The 5552-nt window shown below is 43.3% G+C and overlaps 1 pseudogene; it reads left to right on the top strand.

Annotated features, from left to right (window-relative positions):
* The first annotated feature begins 453 nt into the window (after positions 1-453).
* LOC137227145 (cleavage and polyadenylation specificity factor subunit 7 pseudogene) lies at positions 454-1559 on the top strand (annotated as a pseudogene).
* The last annotated feature ends 3993 nt before the right edge of the window (positions 1560-5552 follow it).

Genomic DNA, 5552 nt, shown 5'->3' with positions numbered 1-5552 from the left:
CACTGTAGGACCCTGTTGCCGCGCCTCCTTCGGCAGAGACCACATCACAATTTGGGTATTATGGGAAAAGCAATCCCATTTGTTGATGTCCACCTTACAGCCCTCACATGATAGAAGCAGCAGTACTAAGCCACCTCTTCCTGTTCACCAGGAGTCAACTCCAAGCCCAATAAGCCCTGTAATTCTGCATACCTACAGTGGCCTGAGTAACAGACAAACTGCTGTCTATGTGAGCAGCTTCTCCTGCTGGACCACAGACAAGCAGCTGAGCCAGGTTATTCACTTTGTAGGAGTCTGTGGTGTGGTGGAGTTGAAATTTACAGAGAATGGAGCAAATGGCCAGTCCAAGGGGATATGCTGAGGAGGTGGAAGCCTCTGAAAACTGTCTGCAAAACTGTTGGAAATTCTTGCCAGAAAAGTACTTAATGGAGAAAAAGTGGATGTGAGGTCAGCCACCTGGCAGAACCTGCCACAGTTTGAGGCAGGGGCTCAGAAGGTGAATGTATTTGAGTCTCAAGAGTGGAAAAAGCTCCATGGGACCATGTCCGAGATTCTAGTGGTTCTGCTGGTGGATGGGCCACACTCTGAGCAACTTGTACTCTCATTCGTCCACATGGATAAGCCCCTCAGTGTGCTGCCCGACTTCAATTGCCCTCCTTCAGCCCTTCACCTGATGGGTTTGGTCCCAGTCCCAATTCCATCCCTACCACTTCTCTCCTCAAGCTTTGGAGTCCCTCCTCTTCCTTCTGGCATCTACCATGAGCATCTCATGCCCCTCCATTATCTCCTTGTTTAGCTGTACCTTCTCCTGGGTCATCCCACCGCCTTTACCTCGATCCAGCCTTCTCTCCCCCACCAAATGCTACAGTGGGGCCTCCACCAGATATTTACATGAAGGCCTTTGGCCCCTCTATCCACCGCTGCAGCCAAGATTTGGGCTTTCCACCCTCTATGGTGAGTGAAGCTGAATTTGGAGAGATCATGAAGCAAAACAGAGCAATTTCCAACAGTGCCACTTCCAAAGTGATTTCTGGAGCCCGTGCAGGGGATTACAATGATTTGATTGAGACGATGCTTGCAGCTATTACTGTTATCAAACAGTCTCAGGTCGTCAGTGATGAGTGTTGCTGTGTCCTCATCTCTCCCCTTAAGAGCTTCATGGCACTGAAGCCAAGTCCTACAGTGTGGGTGCCAGCAGGAGCTCTTCCAGAAAAAGACATCTGTTCAGAGATTGTCTAGCTGGTCCCAAGAGAGCAGCAGGAGGCACCAGGACCTGCTCCTTAATGAAGATCAGCATGATGATTATTTCCAAGAAAGGAACCAGGAGCCCAAGAGATACCAGAATAAAGAATGGGACTGGCACCATTGAGAAAGGAGTCTGGTTGGAAGGAAATTTTTTTAATGGACTTGCATCTCCTCACCTTCATCAAGCATGTAGGTGGATGTACCTGAGAATTTTGAAGCCCTGGATTCCTCTGAGTGGGAAGAAACATTCCCTTCCATCTTGCTAGAGAAGAGCAGCACCCCCTTTGCCAACAGGTGACACAAGGGCTTTACCTGAGGCAGAGGTAAGATGATACTTGTCCTTTTCAAGATTGACCCCAGCTTCCATCGTTGCCATGAGATTATTTTTATTGAAGTATAGTTGATTTACAATGTTGTGTTAGTTTCAGGTATACAACAAAGTGATTCAGTTATACATATATATGTATATATATATATGTGTGTCTGCAGATATATCTCTTCTTTTTCAGATTCTTTTCTATTATAGGCTATTACAAGATATTGAATATAGTTCCCTGTGCTATACAGTAGGTCCTTGATGTTTATATGTTTTATTTATAGTGGTGTGTATCTGTTAATCCCAAGCTCCTAATTTATCTCTCCCCTACTCCCTTTCTACTTTGGTAACCGTAAGTTTGTTTTCTATGTCCGTGAGTCTGTTTCTGTTTTGTAAATAAGTCCATTTGTATCATTTTTTTGGATTCCACATATAAGTGATATCATATGATAATTTGTCTTTCTCTGTCTGACTTACTTCACTTTGTATGATACTCTCTAGGTCCATCCATGTTGCTACAAATGGCATTATTTCATTCTTTTTTATGGCTGAGTAATATTCCATTATATATATATATATACCACATCTTCTTTATCCATTCATCTGTTGATGGACACTTAGGTTGCTTAGAGCTACCATATTGACCCAGCACTCCCACTTCTGGGCATACATTTGGAAAAGACAAAAACTCTAATTTGAAAAGATACATGCACCCCAATGTTCAGAGCAGCATTATTATCAGTAGTCAAGACACGGATGCCATCAGATTTTAATAATTTGGGTCAGCTCTCTGCATTGCCCAAGCAGTCCCCGCTGCAGGAGCAGACAGCCTTCTTAGGGGAAGGACTAAAATGTACTGACAGGAACATGGAAACAAGTGTGGGAGTGGATCTTGAGGGTGATGGACAGAGGGAGGTGGAGTGTGAAGGGGGAGCATTGTATAGTGAGCATTTATTGACCTGGGAGCACCCTTCCATGACTCAGGATTTAACTTCCAGGCAGGGACACTTAATAAGTTGCTGGCCGGGTTCTTGTTGGTTGGACATGAAAATAACTTACAACAAATGAGGCAGAAATGCCACAACTGCTTGGGCAAAGTGTGGAGAGAAGAGCCAGAAGGGCATGTTTGTACTGGTTTATTATAGGACAGACACTGAGAAGCTAACCAGTGACTATGTTCCGGGGAAAGAGGGTGCAGAAGCTTTTCTCCAGAGTCTGCTCAGTCCACGTGGACGTGATGTGGAAGTGGGGTGTGTTAATGCCTTAGGGGACAAACTTCAGGGAATGAGGAACGAGCAGTTAGTGAATGAATCCCCCCACCTCTCTGTCCTTCAGCGGGATAATCCTGGGACACATTGGCCACAGTCCCTCTGAGGGCCTGTGGCGAGATGAGTACCTGCCGTCCATGGCGGTAAAAATTCTCCCTCTACTGGCCTCAGATACAGGCTCCTCCAAAGTCAAAAGTCACTGTGCATTATTCTCTCTCCTGCTCTGTCTCCCTCTCTCAGCAGCCTCACTCCCACTCCTTGGGGTCACCTCCCAGTTCAACTCCACACTCCAGTCTGTGTCTCACACTTTGCTTTCAGGGGAGCCCCATCTAAGGCTCTTCTTCTGTGCTAGAACTTCAAGTTCCTAGAGTTCATGAATGGGTAGCACAGTACACTGGGCATCAGTTAGCCTATTAAAATATCCTCACTTGGAAAACATATCCCAGCTTAGAATTAAATGATGATTGGTAATGTTAGCATTCTCGAAACTACATTTCACTCTCCACCCCAAGTCCATTTAGGGGAGGGGCAGTATTTTTCCCACAAAACATTTCCCCATACCCCTCATGCAGTCCTCGATGGCCGAGCCGGTAAAGCTCACAATACAATGTATGAGCGAATCGCCAGAACTACTGTATTTCATAAAGAGCGGCTGTTATTAAAAGCAATAAGGGGACCTAATTAGGTCTAGTGCACCTGAAGGTAATTGCATTTTCTCATGTAAGCATTGCAGTGTGTCCAAGTGCTCAGCCTTAATCCTCCACACTCTCATTGCTTGTTTGCACTGTCATTTGCTAAGACCTGCCTTTCCTAAGTTACTATCATTCCTGTTTATTCTGAATCTGACATATTTTCAATCTGTAAAACATTAGATGGCTGTTTCCACCTTTATCAGGAAAAATAATCTTTCCTGATTTAGATCCCAGATCTTGAAATGTTCTCTCTCTGGCAAACCCCAAACCTCACCACTTGAGTTTGAAAAGCTTCCAGAATCCCATTTCCTCCACAGATCTTCTCTCTGAGGAGCACAATACTACACCGGCTTCAGCCTCTTGAAACCCAGAATTCCTCAGAGCCCCCCCTTTCCTGACCTCCCACGAGAGGCCTTCAGTACCTGGCAGGCACTGAGATCCAGACTGGTTGCTAGATGCTCCTTTGTCCTCCGTGTTGTGGTTTTTAAATTAGAAATCTCTTGACATCAAAAATAACATCTTTATAACTCAATTCCTAGCCTAAGGTCATGCACAGGGAAACACTTGATACAGTCTCTTTTTTTGGCTGCCTTGGGTCTTTGTTGCTCCGCATGGGCTTTCTCTAGTTGCGGTGAGTGGGGGCTACTCTTCGTTGCGGTGTGGAGGCTTCTTATTGCGGTGGCTTCTCTTTGTTCTGAAGCATGGGCTCTAGGCACGTGGGCTTCAGTAGTTGTGGCACATGGGCTCAGTAGTTGTGGCTTGCGGGCTCTAGAGCGCAGGCTCAGTAGTTGTGGCACATGGGCTTAACTGCTCCGCGGCATGTGGGATCTTCCTGGACCAGGGCTCGAAACCATGTCCCCTGCATTGGCAGGCGGATTCTTAACCACTGTGCCAGGGAAGCCCAATACAGTCTTTTTTATGAAGGTGGAGCCAGATGTAAATTTAGGGAACACAAAAGAAAAATTTCAAATGTGATATTTTAACATCTAATTTTGCTTGGGTTAATAGTAAAAGGCTCAGTGAGTAGGTTCACATAGCTATAATATAGCACTTAATACTTAGAAGCCAAAATTAATTTAAAAACACACAGATAGCTATAAGTTATATGGGTTGGAGAGAACAGAGTTATAGAGCCAACTATATTCCTATATAAAGGAGTGTTGTCTATGGTATAAAGATAATAATATAGTAATACCCTAGATCCATTATTATCATTCATGTACTTTTGTGTCTATACAGCCCTAAAAGGTATAAGAAAAACTATGACACTGGATAGGAGCTAGGTCCACTAATTGAATGTTTAAGAAATACTAAATATGGATGGAACAATAGGGATTATCTAATTCATCTCCCTGATTTTACACTTGTGGACTCTGAGGTAAAGAGATTTGGTATTGTTAGAAGGATACAGGCCCAGCAGTGAGTCTTCTGACTGCTAGGCCTGTATCCCTCTAACATGTTATGTGAATGTGGGGAGTAGGCTTGTTGATTCTCCTCAAGCTGCAAGTTTATCAGGAAACCAGGGAAGACTTCTAGGGATCTATACAGAGGAAAGAAATCCCAAGATGTAGGCTAAAGTTTATGAACACATATATTCATTATAGGCTGTTTATAATAGCCAGAAAATTAGAAATTATCTGAATTCTAACAGTAAGATAATAGTTAAGTGAATCATATGATAATGTACAATGGAATATTGTGAGACATTAAAAGTATTCCCCAAAAAAAAGTATTCCATAAAAAATTTAATACCATGGGGAAAAGCAGGATACTAAATTTATATACAGAGTATTATCTCACCTACGTAGACATCAATACATGCATAGAAAAAACACAGACCAAAGCATACTAAAATGGTAACTATGGATATCATGTTATCTTTGGATGCTGGAACTAGCTGGTGATTTAAATTTTTTAAAAAATAGTGTTCTATGCTTTTCATGATGATTTTCTAACGGGAAAAATTTTTAAGCAGGAAAGATCGTTTTCAATAACTCTGCATCAGTCTTTGAATAAGAGAGTGCATATCAG

The sequence above is a fragment of the Pseudorca crassidens genome, chromosome 1 (genome assembly GCF_039906515.1).
Source record: "Pseudorca crassidens isolate mPseCra1 chromosome 1, mPseCra1.hap1, whole genome shotgun sequence".
Lineage (NCBI taxonomy): Eukaryota > Metazoa > Chordata > Mammalia > Artiodactyla > Delphinidae > Pseudorca > Pseudorca crassidens.
Note: the sequence above shows the minus strand (reverse complement) of the source record. Positions and strands in the feature narration are given on the sequence as shown.